This window comes from Myotis myotis, unplaced genomic scaffold (genome assembly GCF_014108235.1).
Source record: "Myotis myotis isolate mMyoMyo1 unplaced genomic scaffold, mMyoMyo1.p scaffold_m19_p_10, whole genome shotgun sequence".
Taxonomy (NCBI): Eukaryota; Metazoa; Chordata; class Mammalia; order Chiroptera; family Vespertilionidae; genus Myotis; species Myotis myotis.
This window is the reverse complement of record NW_023416314.1, coordinates 10,033,663-10,052,820: the sequence shown is the minus strand read 5'-3', so window position 1 is coordinate 10,052,820 and position 19,158 is coordinate 10,033,663. Positions and strand designations below refer to the sequence as shown.

General features: G+C 41.4%; 1 protein-coding gene across 6 annotated transcripts in view; it reads right to left on the bottom strand.

The window, feature by feature from the left end:
- The window catches only part of GRIA4 (glutamate ionotropic receptor AMPA type subunit 4), a 413,129-nt gene that overhangs the window by 246,377 nt on the left and 147,594 nt on the right, over positions 1-19,158 (bottom strand). The gene's annotated exons all lie outside the window — the stretch shown is intronic.

The following is a 19,158-nucleotide window of genomic DNA, read 5'->3' as shown; positions in this document are numbered from 1 at the left end:
CTTGTTTGTGAAGCTGTTTATCTGACCTTCAATTCTAAATGATACCTTTGCTGGTTGGAGTAATCTTATTTGTATGTCCTTCCTATTCATCACTTTGAATATTTCTTGCCACTCTCTTCTGGCCTGCATCGTTTCTGTTGATAAATCAGCTGACAGTTGTATGGGCATTACCTTGTAGATAACTGCTTTTCTCTTGCTGCTTTTAAGATTCTCTCTTTGTCTTTAGCACTTAGCTCTTTAATTTGATGTGTCTTGGTGTGGACCTTCGTTGGTTCCTCTTATTTAGGACTCTCTGCACTTCCTGTACTTGTAAGTCTATTTATTTCACCAGGTAGGAGTAATTTTCTGACGTTATTTCTTCAAATAGGTTTTCAATATCTTGCTCTCTCTCTTCACCTTCTGGGACTCCCATAATGTGAATGTTGGTACGCTTGAAGTTGTCCCAGAGGCTCTTTACAGAACCTCATATTTTTGGATTCTTTTTTCTTTTTGCTCAACTGATTGGGTGTTTTTTTGCTTCCTCATATTCCAAATCATTGATTTGATTCCTGGGATGCTCTACTCTACTGGTGAATATCTGTAAATTATTATTTATTTCAGTTAGTGTATACTGAATTTCTGACTGGTCCTTTTTCATGTCTTTGAAATTCTCACTAAGATCCTTGAAAGTTTCACTAAGTCCCTTGAAACTCTCATTAAGATCCTTGAGCAACATTATAATCATTGTTTTAATATCCAGGAGTTTTCTTGATTCCATTTCATTCATTTCTGACATGTTTCTTTGTCTCTGCATTTTGTCTGCTTCCCTGTGTTTGTTTCTATGTATTAGGTAGAACTGCTATGTTTCCTTGAATTGGTAGAGGGTCCTTGTGTAGTAGGTGTCCTGTACGGCCCAGTGGCTCAGCCTCCCCAGTCATATGCATACCCCTGTCTGAGTTATGTGCACAGTCTTGTAGTTGAGTCTTGATTGCTTTTGGTGTCACTTCCAGGCCAACTGGCTGTAAGAACCAGCTGTGACTACAGTGGAAGAGCTGCTGTGCACTAGATACCCCTATGGAGCAGAATTTGCTTCAGTGGGGCTTTGGTGCTCACTGAAGCTGCCCCTTGAGTGTTTCACTTACGGATGTGTAGAGTTGTAATCTACTACAGTTTGAAGTTGTCAACCCGGTACTCTGGCTCTTGGGCCTTTTGGGAGGTACAAAGTCAGTTACTGCCTGGGGCTGCCTGGCAGGAGCTACAGAGAGATATCTGAAGATGACTGCTATTTATATTGGCCCTGGAACTGCTAAGGCAAGGACCAGCTGTGAGGCAAGGCAGGCTGGTGCTGGTGCTGAGTCTTGGGCTTCTTATTGATAGGTTTGGGGTATGCGGAAGCCAGTTTTACTTGTTTGAGAGACTTTAGAAAAGTATGAAGCCTGAGCCAGGGCAGGCCATTGATATGGAAAAAACACTGCTAACAGCTTGGTCAGGGCTGCAAATAGGATGGGGCAGAGTCTCTGGGAATCACCAGGATAGAGCAAGCAATGTGGGCCAGGCTGATGGAAACTCAGTTATGGCTGCCAGTCAGCTCTGTGATGGGGGAGGTCCCAGCACAAGAACAATGATCCATGTGAGCATCCCCGTCTGGGAGAAAGCCACCACCGAGTTCCTGCCCAGATGCAAGACAATCCAGTTCCTCCCATATGTCCCTGGATATCCCAAAGCCACCACCCGGTGCTAGATCTCAGAGGAAGTGGGACCATATAAATTCCTGCACCAGACCTTTAAGGGGAACTGTCTGGGATTCCAGCAGCCCCGGTGTCACTCAACCACAATCTCCACTGGTTTTTATAGCCCTGAGTTATGGGGACTTCTCTTCCCAGCTCTGGAACCCTGGGCTAGGAGTCTGGTGTGGGGCTGGGACCCCTTGCTTCTCAGGGGAGGTCTCTGCAGTGGAGATATCCCTCCAGATTAAAAAAGATGCCACACATGGGTGTTGGACCAGTCTGTTCCATGCCTCCACCCGTCCTACCAGCCTTGATGTACTTTCTTCTTCACTTTTCTAGTTATAGGACTTCCATTGAGCCAGATTTTGGGTGGTTCTTTATGATAGTTTTTCTGTATTTATTTTAGTTGTACTTTTGATGTGGTTGTGAGAGGTGTATAGTATCAGTGTTTATTTCTGATACTAGAGGCTTGGTGCATGAAATTCATGCACAGATAAGGTCCCTAGGCCTGGCTGGTGATCGGGTCCAATCAGGGACTTCCAGCTGGGGCCTTTCTTCCCCAGCTGCTGGCTGCCAGCTGGGGCCTTCCTCCTTTACATGCCACCCCCTGGTGGTCAGCGCACATCATAATGGGCAATTGAACACCCCAATATCCCAGTCGAATTGTTGAGGGGACACTTTGCATATTAGCCTTTTATATATATTGATAGTCTTAATATATGAGAAATTTCTACATCGCAAATATGTGGATACAGTATAATTTTTTAAATCCTGGTGTTGCATATCTAAGGGATATGTGTTTTTTTAGCTATTATAATGATGAATATTTTTTCCTCTTTATTTTATTTTATTTATTTTCCATCACCATTTAACCCCCTTACCCTTCTCCCACTTCTGTCCAACCCTACAATTACCACACTGTTGTGATTTAATGAGAAGATTTTATTGTCAGACTATATAAGTCTTGGATCCCTGATTCACTCTTCATTAGTCATATGATTTTGGGCAACTTTCTTAGCTTCTATGAAACTGTTTCTTAATTTTTAAAATGAGGAAAAATAATTTTATGATAGAATTGTTAGATACTATTCATAAGATGCTAACTTGATCTGTGCTGATTCAAAAAATAATTCCCATTTTTCTTACCAAATAATTATAAACGTCTTATTTATATCACATTTTTATATTAGCCTTCATGCAAATTTTAGATTATTCTGAAATTTAGGAAATTCCAACAAGTGGAAGTTCTCAGTGTAGGCTTTGATCTTTATTACCAAAATTTCTAAAATAGTTTTGTACAATAGAACTTGTGCAAATTAATATTATCATGAAAAATGGTTAAGAAGGCTCATTTCCTATTCATTGTAGGTATCATTATTAGAAAAGATCTTATCTAATTTGATATGTATAGTATTTCATTTTATTTGGCTTCCTAAATAGTTGCCAAACCTTTTTTTTTTTTTTTTTACTATTGCTATTTTTCTTTTAGATTTATCTCTTCTTTCTCACTTTGCTCTACTTTCTTGAGAATGCCCATTTTTCTTTATTTCAAAACTTTACACATGTTTCTCTTCCACTTTCCTCCAACTTTTTCCTTGGGCATCGTACTCATCACTTAAATCATGGTACTCACATCACTGCCTCAGAAAAGACTATATAAGTACCTTCCAAACTAGGGCATATCTTTTTTTTTTTAAATATATTTTATTGATTTTTTACAGAGAGGAAGGGAGAGGGACAGAGAGTTAGAAACATCGATCAGCTGCCTCTTGCACACTCCCCACTGGGGATGTGCCTGCAACCAAGGTACATGCCCTTGACCGGAATCGAACCTGGGACCCTTCAGTCTGCAGGCCGATACTCTATCCACTGAGCCAAACCAGTCAGGGCCAAACTAGGGCATATCTTCCCATTAATGCCTGTACTTTAAAGATGGCGCAATTTCAATAGCAAAAACAGAGAAAAGCACATTTAAAGCATAGTCAATTATCTTATCTAATAATAGACAAACATGGTAATTAACTGTACCTCCGACATGCTTCCCATTGGCTAATCAGGGCGATATGCAAATTAACTGCCAAACAAGATGGCGGCAGGCAGCCAGGCAGCTGAAGCAAACAGGAGGCTTGCTTGCTCCAGTGATGGAGGAAGCCAAGGTTCCCCGCCTGCTGCTGCTGGCTTCTGAGCTGCACTCTAAGAAAAAATGTTGCAATTATAGAAGCTAAACAAACCCAGAAACCTGCTTTCAGCCAGCTGGGCCTCAGAGATGGAGCTGCAACAGTGTTTCAATTATAGAAGCCAAACATACCCAGATACCTGCTTTCAGCAGCCAAGGTCTCAGAGCTGGAACCGAGCCTCAGAGCTAAAGCCGGCTCTCAGTTCCAGTGACAGCCATAGAAGGTAAACAAATCCCAGAATTAAAAAAAAGGGAAAAGGAGAGGTTGGGAGCTTCAGTCACCCACCAGCCTGAAAACAGCCCTCAGCCCCTCACCTAGACTCGCCAGGCACCCCAGTGGGGACTTCCACCCTGAAGGGGGTGTGACCAGCCTGCAAACACCCATCAGCCCCTCACACAGGCTGGCCAGGCACCCAAGTGGGACCCCCACCCTGACCCAGGACACCCTTCAGGGCAAGCCAGCCGGCCCCCACCCATGTACCAGGCCTTTGTCCTATATAGTAAAAGGGTAATATGCAAACTGACCCTAATGATTGGGAATGACTGGTCACTATGACACACACTGACCACCAGGGGGCAGACGCTCAATGCAGGAGCTGCCCTCTGGTGGTCATGGCGCTCTCACATGGGAGGAGCTCTGCTCAGCCACAAGCCAAGCTGATGGCTGCCAGTAAAGCGGTGGTGGTAGGAGCCTCTCCTGCCTCCTCAGTAGCGCTAAGGATGTCCGACTGCAGTTTAGGTCTGCTCCCCGCTGGCAAGTGGACATTCCCCGAGGGCTGCTGGGCTATCAGAGGGATGTCTGACTGTCATCTTAGGCCCAATCCCCCGGGGAGCGGGCCTAAGCCAGCAGGTGGTCATCATCCGTGGTGTCCCAGAGTGCTAGAGGGCACAGGCTGGGCTGAAAGACCGCCCCCTCCCCCCCCAGTGCACAAATTTTTGTGCACCGAGCCTCTAGTTCAACAGTTAAAGGATGAGAGAAACAAATAGTAGAGGGAGATGAAGGAGAGAATGGGCATCTTTTTAGCAATGGATAGGTAGGTGAAAATTCCCTGCAGCTTTATTGTTAATCATGTAAATTAATTTCTGCATTTTTCTCCATTATTTTTTCTGCATGTTTGACTATAATGTTTGTCTGTTTTTTTAAGCTTATTGAGTTGAAAGCTCAGCTTTTTGTATTCTGTTTCTTTGTTTTATAATAAACTAGAGGCCCAGTGCACAAAAATTTGTGCACTCGGGGGGGTGGTCCCTCAGCCTGACCTGTGCTCTCTCGCAGTCTGGGACCCCTCAGGGGATGTCCACCTGCTGGCGTAGGCCTGCTCCCCGGGGGATTGGGCCTAAGTTGGCAGTCAGACATCCCTCTGGCAGCCCGGGAGCCCTTGGGGGATGTCCACTTGCCAGCGGGGAGCCAGCCTAAGCTGCAGTCGGACATCCTTAGCGCTGCTGAGGAGGCAGGAGAGGCTCCTGGCTACCAGCACCACCGCTGTGCTGGCAGTCAGGAGCCTGGCTTGGGGCTAAGCAGAGCTCCCCTTGTGGGAGCACACTGACCACCAGGGGGCATCTCCTGCATTGAGCATCTGCCCCCTAGTGGTCAGTGTGTGTCATAGTGACCAGTCATTCCCGGTCATTCTGCTGTTAAGGTCAATTTGCATATTACCTTTTTATTATATAGGATGTCTTCAAAGCTATGAAATTTCTTTTCAACCCATCTTTAGTTACATTCCACATATTTTTATAATTTTTATTTTGAAATAATTTTAACTTCTAGAAATGTTTGAGAATAAAATAATACAAGAAAGAGCCATACATTCTTTATACAAATTAGTATAATGTTAACATTTTACACATACAAACACACAATTACATAAATCTATCATCTATCTATCTATCTATCTATCTATCTATCTATATATAGCATCATCTAAAATACATATTGTATATATACCACAGACAAGACAGACTTTTTTTCTGAAGCACAATGCATACATAATAACCCTTTACTCCTAATTATTTTATTGCCTATTTCCCAAGAATTACCAAAAAACGTATACAAGTTGGTTTATTTAAAAATGTTAATTAGACCTGCTTAGAGGAACTTGTTGAAAAAAAAAGTGACTGGACCTTTAGCATGAGCTCATGTAGAGATAGGGATTTCTGATTCATTCTGTTCAAAATTGTAGTTAGAACAATGGCAAAAATAGCATTGGCTCCCACAAGAATGTTGAGAGAGCAGAGTTGAGTAGAGAGAATACTATATTTAGGAGCAGGTCTATAAGGCAAAGATCATGAAGCATTGATGATCATGGGAGCACAGTGTTTCAAAAACGAACACAAAATGGTTTCAGAAACCACAGAGGGATTTAAAAGGGTAAAGAATATGAAGCATTTAAGTGTGTGAAATATCAAGAACTTCTTTGGATTTGGAGAGCCAAAGGCTAATTTTTGAAGAGGTTAAATTCTGTAGAGAGTGGGTAGATAGAACCAAAAGTACAGAGGATGAAGGAATAAAGAAAGATACAGGCAGAGCTTTGTAGACTATGTTTCAGTGATGATGTGCTGATGAGAGACAGCATAATGGCTCAGGAGAATACAGATTATAAAGGGTGTTTCACTGTTTGCTCATAGTTTGGGAAATTTTCAGTCCTGTGTATAGAAAGAGGGGGAGAAACTGAAGGTCGAAGAGGAAGTGCAGATATTTGAAGAGAAAGATCTTTGAGTATAAAAGAAAACATAGGCTCATTTGGAGGGTTAGCCCTGATTGAACACAATGATTATTTCCTGAAGCAGAAAGCACACAGGAGGAAATGGATGAGTATTCAGAGCACTTTGATTGGGATAAAAATTGAGGGAGCTCATGTTAAACAGTCTCAGTAAAAGTACCCCTATCTCCAGAAAATTAAGGGATTAGAGAAAGTCCAGCTTTATATTTGGAAAAAAATAAGGTAAAATATTTGGAATAATAGCATTGGGAAAACTAATAGGATTTTAACTAGAGATTAGAAGTGAGGGCCTGGGTCAGTTTGTAATAAAAGAAAAGTATCCACTTTATGTCTTTCTCCAGGACTACTTGGCAGCCTGGAAACAGAAAGAAGAAATTGGATGATTTGGTTTTTTTAAAAAGTTAAATTAGAGGCTATTCTTAAACCATGCATTAAAATATTTAAAGTTTGGGTAATTGGGGAAGGGGCTAATAAATGTGAACAAGTATCCAAACAATCTAACTTCTACAAATATATTTATCTAGTCAAACTAACAGATAAAAAAGATAAAATTTGGCAAAAATATACCATCAAGAGTGGAAAACGATATTGTTCAAAATGTTGTTTCATCTATTAAATAAAGGCCCTGAGAAGGAATTAATTTTTCTTCATAAAATTCCAAAATTTTACAGAACTAAACAACCAAATCATGACACAACATATAAATACTACTTTGGAATGGGTACTAGCAAACTCTGTATAGAACAGTCTAGTTTTATTGTTTCAACTAGAGGCCCAGTGCACAAAAATTTGTGCACAAGGGGGGGGGGTGGGGTGGTCCCTCAGCCTGGCCTGTGTCATCTCGCAGTCTGGTGGGACCCCTTGGGGGATGACCACCTGCTGGCTTAGGCCTGCTCCCTGGGGGATTTTGTCTAAGCTGGCAAACAGACATCCCTCTGGTAGCCCGGGAGCCCTCTGGGGATGTCCACTTGCCAGCAGGGAGCAGGCCTAAGCTGCAGTTGGACATCCTTAGTGCTGCTGAGGAGGCGGGAGAGGCTTCCACCACCACCGCTGTACTGGCAGCTGGCAGCCTGGCTTGTGGCTGAGCAGAGCTTCCCCTGTGGGAGTGCACTCACCACCAGGGGGCAGCTCCTGCATTGAGCATCTGCCCTCTGGTGATCAGTGTGTGTCATAGTGACCAGTCATTCCCAGTCTTTCTGCTGTTAGGGTCAGTTTTCATATTACCCTTTTACGATATAGGATAGAGGCCTGGTGCACAAGTGGGGGCCGGCTGGTTTGGCCTGAAGGGTGTCCCGGATCAGGGTGGGGGTCCCGCTTGGGTGTCTTGCCAGCCTGGGTGAGGGGCTGATGCCTGTTTGCAGACTGGTCACACCCCCTTCAGGGTAGGGGTCCCCACTGGGGTGCCTGGCTACCCTGGGTGAGGGACTGAGGGGTGTTTTCAGGCTGGCCAAGCCCCCTCAGCAATGGAAGCTCCCAGCCTCTCCTTTTTTCTTTTTCTTTTTTTAATTCTGGGATATTTACCTTCTATAATTGAAACTTTGTAGCCTTGAGAGGAGCTCAGAGCCTGCTAGGGCAGGCGGGAGGGAAGCTTGGCTTCCTCCATCGCCAGGGAACCCAAGCCTCCTGCTTGCTCCAGCTCCGTGGCTGCCGGCTGCCATCTTGGTTGGGTTAATTTGCATATAGTCTCGCTGATTGGCTGGTGGGTGTGGCTTAAGGTGCAACGAAGTTGCAGTCAATTTGCATATTTGTCTTTTATCAGTGTAGATAGCTTTGCATTGTGTAAAACATGTAGTGAAGTTTTTGAAACTCTTAGAATTATATACTGAACTAGAAGCCCAGTGCACAAATTCATGCATGGGCCTGGCCGGCGATTGGGGGCTGATCGGAGACAGTCGGCTGGGGGCAGGGACTGAGGAAGGTTGGCCAGCTGTGGGAGGTTGGCTGTGGGAGTGCACTGATCACCAGGAGGTAGCTCCTGCATTGAGCGTCTGCCCCTGGTGGTCGGTGTGTGTCACAGATACCAGCTGGTAGTCCGTTCATCAGGTTGTAACAGTTGATTAGGCTTTTATATATATAGATGGTATCTTGGCAAACTGTTTTTAGCACAGAATATAATTATTAAATGAAACTCCAACTATCCATGTAATGCATAGTCCAACAAAGTTCCCCACTAAATGGCATTATATTATAATTGTTCATAGAAGATATTAGCATTCCACACGATATGTTACTGATGTATTAATTCAAAGAGTGAATCCAAACAGGTCAATGACATAATGTATAATCGATTCGTTTGTGTACTCTACTGGCAAACTCTCTCTAGAATAGTCTAGAATACAAGCAAGATGTCATCACATATGAAACTCTTCTTGCATCAAGATGTTCAATGTATTATAAGACTATAGCAAATTATAGCACTTTGTCATCCATATTCCATATATATATAAATGTAAATACACCACATAGGCCCTAACTGGTTTGGCTCAATGGATAGAGTGTAGGCCTGTGGACTCAAGGGTCCCGGGTTCGATTCTGGTCAAGGGCATGTACCTTGGTTGTGGGCACATACACAGTAGGGAGTGTGCAGGAGGCAGCTGATTGATGTTTCTAACTCTCTATCCCTCTCCCTTCCTCTCTAAAAAAATCAATAAAATATATTTAAAAAAATACACCAAATAGTAATAGAAATGATGTATTATGACACAAATATTTCTATATTGATATTTTTACTAGCATCTTTAATACAAATTCAAATACATAGTAGATGTGAAATCCATGAGTTAAAGTAAACAGTAGTTTATGGTATATCTTGTTTTTGTTACTTTTAAGTTAAAATGGGTGAGGCAGGTGTGGATCTTTAAAATAAGATCTGGCCTCCTCAAATCCCAAATGACAAACTTTGATTAAAGTCAGCCTACTCTGATGATTCATGTACTTGACACCTCCTTAGCATTTATGACATAGGTTTAACTATGCTTATTTTCTCAAGTTTACGTGTCACATTATAATTTTTTCTTGGCTGCCAAATCTCACCACCTCAAGTTCATTCTCCATTCCACTTTAGTATATATTTCTGAAGCATAAACTTTTATCATGTCAGTATGCTACTTAAAAATAACTATTGGCATCTTGTTACCTAGGGCACAGAATTCAAATTCTTACGTGGGGATTACACAATCCAACATTATCTGTCTCATCCATTCTAAACAACCACAATAGCCTACTCTTGGCCAGTCCCATTACCTCTCTCCTTGAGCCCATAGTGAGTTACTTACCATTTGCAGGACATGTAGTCTTGTTTACGCTGTTTCCTTCAAAAAAATGCCCTCCCCCCCCTACTTCATCTCAAAATCTCTTAACCATTTTTTTTAAAGACCTACTCAGCACAAATGTTATCCTTTCTGAAACCTCCCCGACTGTCTAAGAAAAATGATCTGCCCTCTGGGTACCTCTGCACAGTCTTTTATGTGTCTCAGAGCTGGGTTTCACTGTATAATGGTTATTAGCATACTAGGTACCATTATACATTGTGTTTCATCTACATTTACTGACATGTTATTTCGTTTCACCTACCTGCCATTTCATCTCCTCTAATATTAAGTAAACACCTACTATATGTCAGTTACTGCCTGAGGTCTGAGGGGGCAGAATTAGACCTAGTTCTTATCTACTTGCCCATAGTTTCCTTACTAGATGTAAGCGTCTCAGGTTATGGAGCCTATATTCCAGATAATGTGAACAGCTAGCCATTTATGTTGAGACTTACCTTCCCATCTCTTCCCCTTTACTCATTCAAGCTCCTCTTCCTGGAATGTCTTCCCTCTCCACTTGTTGAAAGCCTCCTCCTAGGGGGTCCATTCATAGTCCTAAATCTGATATGCGATCTTTTTCCTTTCAATCTCCAAATTTTCTTTGTAATTCTCTTATGTTACTTACATAGTTTACTTTCTTTACAACGATTTGTGTTCTGTCTTCTCTTTGCTATCAAAATCTATAGTTCATGAGCATATTCTCTTACTATGCACATGTAACTGATCATCCACAGACACATTTAATTTTGTTTAACTCGACTCATATAAGGGAGGCTCCATGCACCAAAGCATCACTTGTTATGGTCACTGAAGCAGTTATTCATAGAAAGTACCAGGTGTGGTTTTCTTCTTTTTTTATTTTTAATATTTTTTTATTGATTTCAGAGAAAGGAAGGGAGAAGGAAAGAGGGATACAAACATCATTGATTAAAGAATCATCGACCAGCTGTCTCCACAATCTCCACCAGGGATTGAGCCCATAATCCAGGCATGTGTCCTGATCTGAAATCCAATCAGGACCACCTGGTTCATGGGTTGACACTCAACCACTGAGCCATACCAGTTGGGCAGTTCATTTCTTTTGTTTCCTTTTTTTTTTTTTTACATTAAAACTTAAGCCACACTGTGACTTCCTAAAATTGAAATATGTAGGTTCTGATGGTTATTTACTTGGTATTCAAGTGGTCATTCCTCAATGTAATTGTCTGATTTCATCATTCTATCATCTCCAGTTTGAAAACCAATTTTCAATGTTTAAAGCCTGCTAATGCTGCTATTTTATACCAATATCATCCTTTATGCATCCACAGATGATGTTTTTAGAAGACAACTTTGTTTTTCTTCAATAAAAATGCATTTAGAAGAAAATTGGCACATGCATATGTTTGACTTTCAGTATTAAACTTGGCATTACCTCCTGGAGCTGGCAGTCCCCACTAAGCTAGCCTTGTCATCCTCCATTAAGTGCTCTAGTGGTACAGCCAACACCTGTGGCCACACAAAAGGCCACACATAGCAGCTGCAGGACTCAGATGCCCTTGCTGAAATAAATTTCTAAAGCTGAAATATTTGGATCTGTGACTGGTTCTTTTATGAGTCTTTCAGGGTGGGTTTTCCCAGTGCTGCATAGTAGAAATATACAGTAAATGTACAGCACCTGCTTATTTTGTAATCTTCTTTGGCAATCCCTGATTCACATTAATGGTGTCATAGTACAGTGGTTAAAAACACAGATTTTGAAGTCAAACTGTCTTGATTTGAAGCCTAGATCTGACAATTATTTGCTGTATGATCTTGTACAAGTTATTTAACTCTGTGGGGCCTCCATTTTCTCATCTGTAAATGGAAGTAATCATCTCACCTACTTCAGAATGCTGTAAGATAAAATGAGTTTATATATGTAAAAATTTTAGAACATACCTGCTTATGGTAAGCGCTATATAAGTGCTTGATCTTTTTTTAAAAAAATATATTTTATTAATTTTTTACAGAGAGGAAGGGAGAGGGATAGAGAGTGAGAAACATTGATGAGAGAGAAGCATCTATCAGCTGCCTCTTGCACACCCCCTACTGGGGATGTGCCCACAACCAAGGTACATGCCCTTGACTGGAATCGAACCTGGGACCCTTGAGTTCTCAGGCCAACGCTCTATCCACTGAGCCAAACCGGTTAGGACTAAGTGCTTATTCTTATTATCAAATTGAAAAATCTCAGATACAACTTGAAAGCAACTTTTTCATAACATCTATGGATCAGCCACTTTCCTTGTTCACACTAGTAGTTTTCTTTTTTATTTGCATTTTGTGGTACATGCTTCTTGTTTAATAAAAAACACAAACCAACAACAATGCATATGAGTCATCAAAACCATGTTGGACGTATGACTGATCCTGGTAAATTACAACAGAGCATATTAGAGTTTTTCCTCATTTTAGAATATTTTAAGAACACACTCTAGCACTTTTTATGTAGTAAGAAATTAAGTGCTAAAATTAATTTTTTTTTCTAGTTCAAGAATAAACAGCTGGCCTGAACCATTTGGCTCAGTGGATAGAGCGTCAGCCTGCGGACTCAAGGGTCCCAGGTTCAATTCCGGTCAAGGGCATGTACCTTGGTTGCGGGCATATCCCCAGTAGGGGGTGTGTAGGAAGCAGCTGATCGATGTTTCTCTCATATCGATGTTTCTAACTCTCTATCCCTCTTCCTTCCTCTCTGTAAAAAAATCAATAAAATATATTAAAAAAAATAAAAAGAATAAACAGCTGGATAAATGACAGGGATGCCAGATATTTCATGAATTCCATACATGTCATATGGTAAGCACTCCCAGTCACTTATTCTTGGGCCTCAGGAACTCCAGCCCACCACCCTCTCCTGTGATAACCATTAGATGATTGTGCATGCTCCATTTCTTTATTTCTTTCATCATCATTCATGCCAATTTTTCAATTCATTTATGAAACCTCAGCTGCCACATATGTATGGTGCGTCTTCTCCCTGCCAGGTACAATTCTAGACCGTCGGTAGGGCAGTGAATAACTAAATAAAATGCCCATTGTAATGAAGCTTATGTTAAGTAAGTAAATATATAGAAAATGTATAGAACGTAAGGCAGTGAAATGTGCTAGAGAGAAAAATAAAACGGGAAAGGAGAACGGGGAATGCTAGGGTGAAGAACGGAGGTTGTCAGAGAGGCTCTCCCTGAAAAGTGACAATAAGCAAAGACAACAATAAGAGAAAGAGTGGAGGGAGTGAGGACGTCTTATATCGGCATAGCGAATTCCAGGCAGGGCGAAGAGCATGATAGAATGTGCCTGGCATGCTCTCATAAGGACTTAGATTTTACATTGAGCGAGCAGGAAGCCCCTGGGTAGCTTTTGGGAAGGGGGTGTTTTAGAAGGCTCACCCTGGCTCTTGTGAAGAAAAGATACACACTGGGGTAAAGACAGAAGTAGAGAAATCAGCTAAGAGGCTATGGTGACAATCCCGCTTAAAGATGATAGTGCCTCTACTTTGGTCTATTTTTTATTTGAGCTAGTAAATATGTATGTCAGCAAACAAAACTAAGCCATATGCGCAAACCCAATTAGGATTTGGAAATAAGTCTAAATTCATCCTAAAATTACAAGTATTTTTAGATCACAATAGTTCCAAGTTTAATTTACAAAGTTCATATCTACTTCTTAGTTAACATAAAATATAAGGCAGCATAAAAACAGATTTAAAAAAAAACCCCTACAGATGACTTGAGATAAGTGAGAACTCATAATTTGTGAAGTCTTACTTTAACTACCATGTATACATAAAAAGAAACATTTTCTAAATGCTTGCATGCCTTTGGGAAATAGTCCCCCACGCCCCCCCCACACCCCCCCTGCACACATACAATGGACACATTTTTTTGCATAAAGGCAATCAATTGGCGTTAAGCATATTCTCTAGTTTGATACTGTGCATTAGAGACTTTGATCAGGCCTTGATTCCAGGGTATCCTCTTTAATTAGAAAGGCTTGAGTTCTATTTATTATAATTGAAAGGAATGTTTCATTATTATTGTGGGAGGTAGGAAAATAAGAATTTGTTATGTCAGTGATGTGTCAGGTGCAAACACCTATGTTCATAATATTATGGATTTATAATACTATTTCCATGGTACTCATATTCACACTCTCCCATAGATCCTGAAGTGAACTTTACAAATATTTACTGAATTATTTTTATGAATAATTTTAAAAAGATATTTGTATTATGAAAAAATTTAGATTACTTAGCAATGAAAGCATACATAGAACAAGCACAAATTTAAGCATCTTTCTTACATAAGACGATTCAGCTGAAGTAGTCAATTTTCAATGAAGGTTCTAAGTCAGCGTTTGGCAAGCTTCTGTAATGGGTCAGTAAATATTTAAGCTTTTCAGGCCATACAGTCTCCGTGCAACTACTCAACTTTGCCACTGTAGTTTGAAAGCAACCAAAGATGATACATAAATGAGTGAGTGCAGTTGTGTCCCCATAAAATTTTATTTGCAACAACAATAACAATAGTAATAATCCTGTATAATAAAAGCATAATATGCAAACCAAACGAATGGCGGAACGACTGGTTGCTATGACATGCACTGACCAACAGGGGGGAAGATGCTCAACGCAGGAGCTGCCCCCTAGTGGTCAATGCGCTCCCACAAGGGGAGTGCTGCTCAGCCAGAAGCCGGGCTCATGGCTGGCGAGCACAGTGGCGGTGGCGAGAGCCTCTCCTGCCTCTACTACAGGCAGGCGGTAAGGAGAGAGGGGTTCCGCACTGTGAGAGCCCCAGACTGCGAGAGGGATGTCTGACTGCTGGCTTAGGCCTAAGCTGGAAGCAGACATCCCCTGAGGGGTCTCAGACTGCGAGAGGGTACAGGCCGGGCTGAGGATAGCCACCCCCACCCCTAGTGCACGAATCTTGTGCACTGGGCCTCTAGTAGTAATAATAATAATAATAATAATAATAATAATAATAAAAAATTGGCTAGATTTGGTTCACCAGCTGTGGTTTGCTAACTCTTGTTCTAGAGGTTATGAGTGAAAAACTTAGACTTATGAAAACTCATGGTAGCTGGTAAATTCTAGTTATTATGAGTACCTAAAGGCACAATTCTCAGATATGGCCCTGTCTATGTTCTTCAGAATCATTGTTCCACATTTATTTTCATCAAGCAGGTCATTTTCTCATCAGTGGCTTCTTTAGCAATGTGCTGGCCCCCAGTGTTTGTTCACACTCATTCTGATTTGTCTAATGTATGTGAATTATCAGTACCTTACTCTTTCTAAGGTGGTTGATTGATGCAATTCTTTTTTTTTTAACTACATGTAACTCTTTTTTATTTCTAAATTACAGTTGATGTACAATATTATAAAAGTTTCAGGCGTACAATCCCATGATTAGACATATATGTGACTTACAAAGTGATCATACCAATAAATCTAATACCCATATACACCATATATACTGTACAGTTTATTCCCTGTAATATACTCTTCATTTCAATTGGTTCTTTCTCATGGTTTTCATGTCCGTTTTTATGCTGTTGAAGTTCTTACTAAGTTCCTTGAGAATCCTCATAACCATTGTTTTGAACTCTGTATCTGGAAGCTTTGGTTGCTTTCATTTCATTTAGTTTTTTTGAAGAATTCTCCTGTTCTTCCATTTGGGACCTGTTTATTTGTCTTCTCATTTTGGTTGCTTCTCTGTGTTTGTCTCTATATACAGAGAGCTAATGGAAACAGATATGGTGCCCACCTGAGTCTCCCAGTCTTGATAGAGTTGCCTTTAGTAGGGCCCAGTGACACAGCTTCCCAGGTCACCTGAGGTGGACACTCCAGGTATGCTCCGTCTCTCTAGTTGTACTGGTTGTACCCTCCTGTTGTAATGAACCTTGATTGCTGTTGGCTTGTCACTGGGATGGATTGACTCCTAGTCCTATTGGCTGTGAGAACCAGCTGCAACCCAGTGGAGGAGCTACTATTGAGGGGCCCACCCTATGGAGCAGTGTTGGATTCAGTAAGGTTTCGGTGCCTGCTGAGTTTGCCCCTTGAGCGCATTGCTCATAGCGGTAGGTGGGTTGTAATACAGCATTGTCTGAAATTGTTTGCCAGGTGCACTGGCTCTGGAGCCTCACAGGAGGTGTAGGCCAAGGTCAGCTGCCACCTGTGTTCTGCCCAGGGCTACTGAGCATGAGCTACAAAGCAATCTACAGAGGGTTGCTATTTGTGCTGGGCTTGGAGGTGCCCAGGAGAGGCCAAGCTCCCAACCAAAGCTGGCTGCCACTAGTGCCAGGCTTGGGGCCACTTAGCAAGAGGAATGAGATACCAGAATGCCAGATGCTACTTGTTTGGGACATTTTTTTAAAGAAGTATACTGCTTCTTTTTAAAAATCTTTACCTGCAGATATGTTTGTTTGTTTTTTTTTTTTTTTTTTTTTGAAAAAGAGGAAGGGAGGGAGAGAGAGAGAGAGAGAGGAGAGAGAAACATGACTGGTTGCCTCCTGTACAAGCTCCAACTAGGAATAGAATCTGCAACCTAGGTGTGTGTCCTGACCCGGAGTCAAACCTGCAATCTTTTGGTGTACATGAAGATGCTCCAACCAACTGAGCCACCGGTGGGGCTGTTTGAGAGATTTGAGGAAAGTTAACAGCATGATCCAAGAGAGGCCCTCTGTACGAAAAACCCACTGGAAAACAGCTTGGGTGAGCCCAAGGTTTCGTAGGGCAGTGTCTCACGGAATCACCAGGGCTGGGCAAACTGTGAGAGAATTAATGGAAGCTCAGATATGGTGCCCACCTGCCAAGTCTGTGAAGGGAGGGTTCGGCATAGGGACAGTGGCTCCTTCCAGCACTTCCGTCTGGGAGAAAACTGCTCCTCTAGCCCTCATCTTGGAGTCAGACAATTTTAGTTCCTCCCCATATGACTCGGTGCCTTTAGAGCTGCTGCCCCAGTGCTGGAGCTTGGAGCCAGTGAGTCTGCGTAAGTCTGTGTGGGCCCTTTAAGAGCAACGCCCGGGTCTTAGGAGCCCTCTGTTTCCCTTAGCCACAATCCATGCTGGTTCTGATAGCCAAAAGTTTTTGGGACTTCTCTTCCTGGCACTAGAGCCCTGGGCTGGGGGGCCTGGTGTGGGTCCAGGACCCCTCATTTCTCAGGGGGGACCTCCCCAGCTGAGCTATACCTCCTGATTTTTATCTGCCACAGGCATGCTGGACTACTAGACAGTTTCAGCCCCTCCTACCAGTGTGGGGGTGGCTTCTTTGTATCCTTACTTATATCTGTTCGGCCAGCTTTCAGGGCCTCAAATGACCCTTTCACAGGGGTCGCCTAAGACCATCCTGCATATCAGATATTTACATTACGATTCATAACAGTAGCAACATTACAGTTATGAAGTAGCAACGAAAATAATGTTATGGTTGGGTCACAACATGAGGAACTGTATTTAAAGGGCCAGAAGGTTGAGAACCACTGTTTCAGGTGGTCCTGAATGGTGGTGGTTCTGTAGTTTGGTTGCAGTTTTGATGTGATTATAGGAGGATGTGAGTACTGCATTTAACTGTGCCATCTCCACCAGAAGCCCGTAGGAATTCTATCACTGTAATTTTTTAAACCATTACTTTATGTCTTCTTAATTTAAACATTTATGTACAAAACTACCATGCTCAATAGGAGTATTTCTCTCTGTGGGATCAGAAAAACCTTGACTATTCCATGGTCTGTCCCACTTTGCACCCTGTGTGAATCTGTATGAGGCTAGCTGCACCATGGCCTTTGCTAAGAGGGGATGCTCTTTGAATACCCTTTTCAAGGCTGTGCTTTTATGGTCCTTTCCCTCCAAAGGCAGATTTTAGACTCTTTACAGCCATAGAGGACACCATTGGTTACATACCTCCGGGGGCTGAACTCCTTGGCTATGGGAACACCTGGCCCAATGGATAAAACTGCTTGTCTGTACTAGGTCTCTTAGATCTTGTAAGGATAAACCTACATTTGTCCCATATTTTTAGACAAGAAACAATTTCCAGTCCAGCTACTGCTAAGAAGACACTTTAAAGAAAATAAAAATTCCCTTTCTTTGTCTTTCCAGCCCCCTGTTCTTCTTTTGAAAGCAACCTGCCTTTTCCTGACTATAATCATGCAAAGGCAACGTCTATGAAGCACACAACTCACTCTCAAACGTGCCATTCTAGCTAAACAGCCTTTTTGGCCACTTAGAACCTGCTAACTCCTTGCTACACTGTCTATGTAAACCAATGTGGATATTGAAGGGGGGCGGGGGGGAGAAGCTCTTTCTAATATAAATTTATTTTACAGGGTATTTTTAGGCTTGTAGACATGTGGAAGCTATGATTCTGTAGACTATTTCTTTAATATTTGGGTGACGACTTAGATAATGTAATATAGATAATATAAAATTCACAAAATGAAGTACCTGAAATGCTTCAAGTAGGATACATTTCAGGTAAAAATGTACATCATTAAGTTTTATATGAAAAAAACAGAGAAAAAATAATTTTTTCAGGATTTGTCAGTGACAAAATGCAGGTTTTAATTTTACATTCTACTTATTGTCTATTTCTGAATTGGCCCTTTAAGCTTGTATTTGGGCATATTTTAAGATACTTACAAGTAAAATAACTTTTAACATGAGTCATAGTTTAAATCTTCCCTAAGTTAGAATTGATAGAAGTGTATCTCTTAAATATCATTTCCTAAAATTCATATTGAAAAAGCTAAGTGATTCCCAATGAGGAGAGAAGAGAGAAGAGAGAAGAGGGGGGAGAGAGAGAGAGAGAGAGAGAGAGAGAGAGAGAGAGAGAGAGAGAGAGACACTCATGTAAATTACCCCATGACATGGAATGTGACATATTCAGGTTTGTGTTTAAGAGGCAAAGTGGCTGAGGACAGAACCCAAAGGGAAGGCCAGCATTTTAAGAGAAGTTAGAGGAAGAAAAGTCTATGAAGGAAAAAAAAAGAGTAAGAAATCACACATTTATACTTGTTTGTTTCTTCATGAATTTAGCATTTAAACTCAGAAATGTGCATGTATTATGAAAATTTGGTTCTCACTATATAAATATTAACCCCAAACCTTTGACTCATAATTAATAATTTTAAAATGATAAATATTTATTGGAGTTTGAACATAGACTATTATGGTACTAAAGCACAAATAGTGATGATGATCATTAAAGTGATAAAAACAGGATAATAACTGTAATT